The following is an 8,064-nucleotide window of genomic DNA, read 5'->3' on the forward strand; positions in this document are numbered from 1 at the left end:
GTTTAATGATGACGTGTATTCCAAAAGCATTTTCGAGTTTTATCAAACAGGGTCTTGTAAACTCATTCCGTTTTCTATACACTTACATGTACTACATGTACATGTAACTGGCTATGAGTGTTAGCCCACGAGACTGCAACTTTTTCACGTGAAGAAATTGAGGGAAAATGTTGTCGAGAGGGACAATAAACATACTACGTGTATGACTAAACAGTTAGTAAAATCCTGATAGGTATTTTATCATACCAAAGTTTTTTTGTTCTCGTTACTTTCAGAAATCTACAATATCTTTCAAGCACAATAGTCCAATCCACACTTTTCAAAAGTTGTTCTCCTTTGCGGGGCCAACCCAAACATCAAAAAAAAAAAATTTCCCTTCTTTATACAATCAAATATTTGGGCGTACTGTGATCAAATCGCTTTTGATTTTTATTTATTTGTTCACTATCTGGTGGCAACCCACATATTAAATGATGCATTTTGGGGAAAACAAAATACACACCGAAAACGGATTTTAATGACAAATAATATTGATACAGACATATAGTTACAAACTTATATACTACAGAGGCCATTTTTCTCACACAGATGACGGCCAATAGACGCAGGTTTTGTAATGTGTGGATTGAGATAAGAACTCAAAATAAATATTCATGTAGGAAACTCACGACCAGTTGTGCATGTAAGCGTTAAATATTAGCACATGAATGCGATACTGGCCGCGGGTATTTGACGACAATAGTTATCATACATGTAATATGCCACATCCCAACGACGCCACCGTCTAACAGTACTTTCAGTACTTTGATTACATTTGTTTTTACATAAAGTTTCATTCATGTTAAAGGGACATTGTCACGATTTTTGTCAAATTCCATTTTTCTGTTTTTGATATTTACAATGCTTTAGAAATACATTTCTAGCGATCAAATGAAATTTGAGAGTCAGTCATCAAGATATAAGCAAGATACAGAGCTTACAATTCTTTGATATGTAAACAAGGCTCGTGCCCTGTTTTTGTTTACATTGGTTTTAATATACCAGTAAAACAATCTTTAACAAGCTGATTTGTTTATCTTCTCATTCATTCTAAGCATAAATAAACAGTTCCTAACCTTTAACACATTCATTTAATGTCTAAAATTGGGGTTTTCACATCAACATTCAAAATGTAAACAAAAGCTTTATTTACATAGTAAAGGATTGTAAGCTCTGTAACTCGCACACAACTCAACGAATGTCACTCAAATTTTGGCTGCATATTAAAAATGGCTTACTTAAGCATTGTTAACATTAAAATCGGGAAAATAATTAGGGTCTTCCGTCTTCAGCGGAAGACCCTACTATTATTCTATTGTTTCTTTTTCACTTTTCTTATTAGGGTTTTCCGTTTTTCAACGGAAAACCCTTCTGTTATTCTACTGTTTCTTATTATTATTTTTTTTTCCCGCAAATTTTGTGCACGAGATTTCTCGAACATTTTTTGTCTGATTGCTATGAAACTTTCAGGGTATGTAGATGATATTAATATTTCTAGACGTTTTTTTCAAATTTTTAAAATTCACTTCCGGTTATGAGTTATTGCCCTTTAATTGGAAATTGGGGGGTCTTTTGTCCAGAGTTGATCTCGGGAACTACAGATGATAGATGCATGAAATTTGGCGAAATTGTCGGTAACATTTTATAGTTTTGCTGGCATGAAAATTTTGGTAATTTCTTTGTTAGTTTTTGAGCTATTTGTCGTCAAAGTTTAAGATTTTTTCGGGGCTGAAATTTTGTCGCTTTTTGTATTATAACCTTTAAACTAAAAATATTTTGTTAATACATATAGAACAAAAGTTGTTTAGAATAACGAGAGCTTTCATTTAAAATTAAGAAAAAAGGGCTGGCCCCTATAATTAGGGGTCAGCAGCTCATACACGTATTTTTCTGATAGCAAAAATCGTTATCATTTTATGAAAAAAAATTAATTCAGTTATTGTTAATATATTAAATCATGTCATTTGGTATCAAATTAAACAAGTTCTGTGCTATATTTTTTTTTAAATTTCATAAAACAAATATGTGAGAATCGTACATGAACGAGTTAATATGTCTATATAGACACACAAGCGAACAAATGCCACATTAAGGCCCAGGCATTTACTGCATTACGTTGTGTTGCGTCTTAGATAAATTGTTGTGATTCAATTTCATTTTTTTTCATCTATATCATTTATGAATTCAATGAACACACATTATTTAAACGTTCTATGTGCAACTATTTGTCGGGGCGCCCCTGTTTGTAACCCCCGCGCGCGCGCCGAATGTAAACAGTAACGAACGGCATTGTAGAAAAGAGAGAGCCGTAATGCAGAAGAGAAGTTGTGTATTCTTTCGGTGTACACATGCATTTTCAATTTGCTGTGAAACATATGAACATGCACAGGGAACAATACTAGGCCTACATATTTGTTTAAGGAGGATATTTTTCAAGTGTGAATCGTTTACGAGGAAATTCTGACAGCCACACTTCTGTCGACGATCAGCCGTTAATAAGCTACGAGTAATAAAGGAGAAAAGATGGACATTAAAGTGTGTGATTTATGTGGATGTTACTGAAGAAGGTGAGGCTTTTACTCCTTTTAAAGTTTCTTGTTAACTGGTTAAAATTTAGTATATAGTATAGATGTACATGTAAGTACGTGCACACTGTTAGATGTTTTTGTTATGGTGTGGGTGTTTGTTTACTAACGTGTAATTTTTACATGTTTCATGGATGTTTAGACTCGCTCGAGGTTCATGGGGGACTTGAAAGGGTAACTGAATTTATCTATTTAAAAAAATAACAGATTGTGAATTTTCAACTCAAAATTCAAAGCAGGGTCTAATTAGAAACATCATATATATTTTTGTGCAGAAGACTCCAAATGTAGTCATGAATACCCTGTAGACATAACTTCAAGTAAATACAATTGTATACTTCAGACTTCAGAGTTAAAACATGACTTTAATATCTTTATGATGCCGATCATTGTATCATTAAAGAGGTTTATCAGACCAACGGGTACCCGGTACATGTACTTGTACATGTAGGTTACAAGTTAGAACTATGCCTACCATTCTACCAGTTCACATAATTTTTCTTGTTTAGCAGGTATGACGTGTACTTAAATTGTCCTTGTTAATGTTTTAAATGTAATTTTTTATTCTCTTTTTTTAATCTGACTACTGGCAGTACTGGCGTGCGAGCAGTTCTCGCCGAGGACCATTTCTCGCTGGTGAATCATATTTTCGTATATAATTTTATGTGTTGATAAAATGACGTAACAATGCACTGGTGAGAAATGGTACTCGGCGAGAACTGATCGCACGCCAATATTGATTAATTACAGACAAAAACTGAAGGTTGCGAGTGTTATTTTTTATTGAACAACATTGTTTAAAATAATTCTTTATATATGTGACGATCAGACCGGTTTGAATACCAGTGCCAGATAGCTCAGTTGGTAGAGCACCTGACTAGAGATTCAGGGGGCCCAGGTTCAAATTCCGGTTTGGTCCTTCATTATTTCTCCCATCCTGTTACAATATTGGTGTTGTGACCAACCCCTGGAACTAACAGGTTAACTCGATCCTGCCAGGGATGATCTTCGAGGGTGAAGATCATTTAAGGAGGAGGAATGTGACGGTCAGACTGGTTTGAATACCGGTGCCAGATACATGTACCTCAGTTGGTAGAGCACTTGACTAGAGATTCAGAGGGCCAGGTTCGAATCCCACTTTGTTCCGTCGTTATTTCTCCCATCTTTTACATATACGAGGGTTGTCCCAAAATAGCGTAGACAGGACATATAATTTATAATCTGTTCACTGCAATTTCATTAGACTTCTATGTTTTCTTCAATGACCCTTTGGCAAACAATACTGAATAATTCAAATCTGTACTTTATTTATTTCTCGAGAAAATAAATAATTAGTAACAACAAGTTTTGTCAGGCGGCGCAATGTTCGACGTCGAAAATTTCCAGTTTTACGTTGTTGCTAAACCCTGGACATCGTTTACGATAACATTTACATTTTATTTCCAAAAAAGTCTTAGAAAAAATATTATCTTTGAACAAGTAACCTGAGTGCACATTCAACATATATTTCTAGTTTTGTTTTTTTTGTTTTAAATATTTTCTTAGTACAAATGATCTGTCGGCTTCACACTTGTCCTGTATTACTTGTTGTCTAAGGTCTGTCTTGCCGAAATGTGTCTTTAAGCATTTTGACGTCCATTGATATCGTTCGGGGTTTCTTTTAAACCACTAATTGTCATCATACTTGTTCAAATATTTTCAATGTTGTTTAACTACTTATTCACAAAACGCATTTTCAATCGATTTTGTTAATTTCATTTACTTCCAAAGCCGCTTAGCATTTATTTCACAGTCTTTACAAAATTGTATCAGTTACTGCTGCGCCGCCTTAAACGCTGACATCGTCATTTTATTACGAGTTAACTTTTCAACATGTCACTCTAAGATATTTAAAAGTTTTGTTATAGCCAAAACAATTTCTGAGTAAATAATAGAATTATTACAAATATCAATGTATGTTTTATTTGAATTTTTTTATTCGAAAAGTACTTTTCCTTGCAATTTTCATTTCATATTATGTTGATTTTAACTTTTTGTTCTTGACATTGCGCCGCATGTCGAATTTCTGACCTTACATGCTTTCATTTCACTAATTTAATCTCAAACAATATTTGATTTTAAAACATTATTTGAATGCAAATTTCTTGAACCCTTTGTGGCAGAAATTTCATCTTCCTTTGTCTTCGATTAACTGAATAACGCCACTTGTCTACGCTATTTTGGGACAACCCTCGTACATGTATATCAGATATATGACAGATGATTAAGGTCATCACATGTTTTGCAAGATGCAATAAGTGTTAAAAACCTTTACTTTACAACAGAATACATTTACCGGTAAGTGAATATTTATATGTTTCTTGTTATTATTTGGTGCGATTTTCTTGACAGTGTCGCATTAACTATTTACCCGCTCCTAAAACACAAACTTTCTTTTTGTGGATTCAGCTTACCGCTGATTGGCTGCTGTTGCAGCAGACAAATAAGATATGCACGCACAAAACACAATGAACTTATCAGAGAATGAGTTGAGTTTATTTAAACTGTTGCAATTTGGGTATTTTTTTTTATATGTATACTTGTGACAAAACATATATGTGGTACATACAGCTGTAGCTTTATGAAGAAAATTTTGGTTAGACCATATATACCTATCATGCAAGTATATGATATTTACAAAAAACTTGCAATTTATGGCGCACGAAATATACGCTAGTTTTATAAAGATTGACATACATGTAATTTACCACATTCTGTGAAAAATAATCTATTAAAAATTCTTCATTAAGTTTACTCATACATGTTTTATGCTTATTACACGTAGTATTGTTTTTAAAACATGTAATTTATAAAAAAAATAAACAAAAACCCTCGCTAAATTTATTTGCAAAAAAAAAAACACAGTAGAATTGATAAAAAATGGTATACCAGAAGCTAATACCAGTACATGTACTTTGACGCTGTTCGGTGGGTAATATTCGTTTGTAATTTACGAAATGAAATATTGACTGTTGCACTACAAGTACGGTAATAAACTCTCTCTCTCTCTCAAACTCTCTCTCTTTCTCAATTTGATAAGTGTTTATACCTATGAAAATTTTTTAATATTATATTCTGACTTGATATGCAAATTTTTGATCTTGTACTGCCTAAATGTTATGTCATGTATTGGGATATGTCATACTTATTACACTGCATGGTCAGTGTATTTTTTACAGAAATACTATGCATATGTTAATGTAAACACAGCTATTACTAGTACATGTATGTAAACACAGCTAATTATTTTTTTTATTTATTTCAGCTCAAAACAGACTCTTGTTACCACATGGCTTTTACCGGTACCTGTTGATTCTTGTGGGTCAGCTCCTGAGATTAACCTGTCACCTCTATCCACATGCATATTCCTTGTGTTCTACAGACTATTTACCGGTAATTCAAATTAAATCCGATAATGCATGAACAATAATGGAACTTGAAGAAAGCATCATGCCATGTTGTGGTTTGTGTTTGATAAGAAATTATGAAAACAAAATTAAGGCTGTTTAAAGAAATTCATAATTGCTGTGAAAATTTGTTTTTCAATAAAAGTATACAATTATGTTTCCTTTATTTTTTTATTTCATAAAGATATTTAGATGTGTTTACATAATTGAAACCCCCCCCCCCACTCTATTTAATTGTCTGCATTAAGATTACATGTAGGATATGTAAATGTACATTTGACTTTGAAATAACATCTGCTATGATAATTACTTTTGAAATGAACAAGAAACAACCTATTTCTACCTTTCTAAGGTATATATGCATAAAAAAGTAGAAAAACATGTCAAATTTGAACATTTTTCATTGAAATCAACTCTGTCTCCAGCTACCTGGGTGTGTTTAAATTTAATTCTAATTTAAGGCAGATGTCTAACTTGTAGGTTGTAACTTACTGTTTTAGCATGGTTAGAAGGAGACTAGAAATCAGAATAGATTAGATATTCACTAAATATGATTGTTAGCTTACTTTTTTCATGAAAACAAGAAATCACAAGCAGGACAGCTGTCTATTTGTTAATTAAAATGGTACAAATCATACAATAAACAAATAAAGATCAAATTTTAGAATCATTGATGATTGTTTTCAAATATGTGTGAGAAATGACTGAAGGAAATTGCCACACGTTTCATAAAATTAAGTAAAACATTTCAAACCATGACTTTTTATGAAAATGAAAAGATTGGGGGGTGGGGGGTATACATGTAAGGGTATTTCTAAGTGATGTGAAGCTTTTATCATGATTATATATTGTAGGCATATGTTGTATTGAATAAGGTTTCTTTTTAAAGGTGGTTGAACAAAAGTTGACCTCTAAAAGGTCAGGTAAAGATGTTTTACTATGGAGAACCCTGTAAATCTGTGTTTACTAAAGGAAATTGGAAATGGTTGGTTCACTTAAATGGCCATATTTTTATTAAACCTCAATGGAATTGGCAATATGTGGTATTCTTTTTCTCAGAATTGCATTAGCTTTCTTATTCTAAGACAAACCGTCTTTTCATAAAAATGTTAGTGTACTAAGTTAAAGGTACAAGGAACAGTTTCGGATAAAGTACCGTCAATATTTTTGTAAAATTGAGAGTGACTGTACTTGAAGGTTTATCATTGTTGCGTAGATTCATGAAATTAATTTTAATGATTATCAATAGTTAGAGGGATGTCTCTTGTTGGAATTGGTAAGCAATATTAAGGCCCCTAATTTTAAGTACATGAGAAGCAGAAATAAATTGTGAAACTTGCGGCTATGACAGATATGTTGACTTTACAGTGAAATTGAATGTTACAAACGGGAGGTTATATAACATGAAATGTAGGTGGATGGGATATTATTATATATGCCTATTTAGTATTTACTGGGTATGAGGACAATAGCAAGTTTATTGTCCCCCAAGACAGCAACTATTTAATGAGGCAAAGCCAAGGGAAATAGTTGCTGTGGAATGGGACAATAAACTTGCTATTGTCCGAATAGTCAGTTAATTGGTATTTCATTATACAGAGGAAAACTTTATTTGTCAGCGATGCAGAATTTCTTGATGATAAACAAATTAGAGTTAAATCAAACTTTGTATTTAATGCGGCGATCTTATTAGGTCAGAGGTGTTGCGAGTTTAAGGTGATATGGGACACTTCCATGTTGTGACGTATTGTTTATCGAAATAAACAATAAAATAAAGTGTAATTATATAAGTACATGTAATTTCTTTTCAAAAATGGTCACCTAACTCCTTAGCACAGTGGGTTAGAGGGTTTACCGGTACTAGGAACCTGTAAGTCATGAGTTCGAATCCCGCTGGGGTTTTTACAATTTTTACCTTTTCAAATATTTTTAAAAGCTATTTTTTGGTTAAATATTGTAAAATTTGAAAATTCTAAACCGGTGAAAATTTTTCA

At 32.7% G+C, this 8,064-nt stretch overlaps 1 long non-coding RNA gene across 1 annotated transcript; it reads left to right on the plus strand.

The window, feature by feature from the left end:
• Window positions 1-1,881: 1,881 nt before the first annotated feature.
• On the plus strand, window positions 1,882-6,225 carry LOC128171136 (uncharacterized). The gene is made up of 2 exons (XR_008242013.1): window positions 1,882-2,606; window positions 5,929-6,225. It is a non-coding gene; the product is annotated as an uncharacterized LOC128171136 (long non-coding RNA).
• Window positions 6,226-8,064: the final 1,839 nt, after the last annotated feature.

The sequence above is a fragment of the Crassostrea angulata genome, chromosome 2, assembly GCF_025612915.1.
Source record: "Crassostrea angulata isolate pt1a10 chromosome 2, ASM2561291v2, whole genome shotgun sequence".
NCBI lineage: Eukaryota > Metazoa > Mollusca > Bivalvia > Ostreida > Ostreidae > Magallana > Magallana angulata.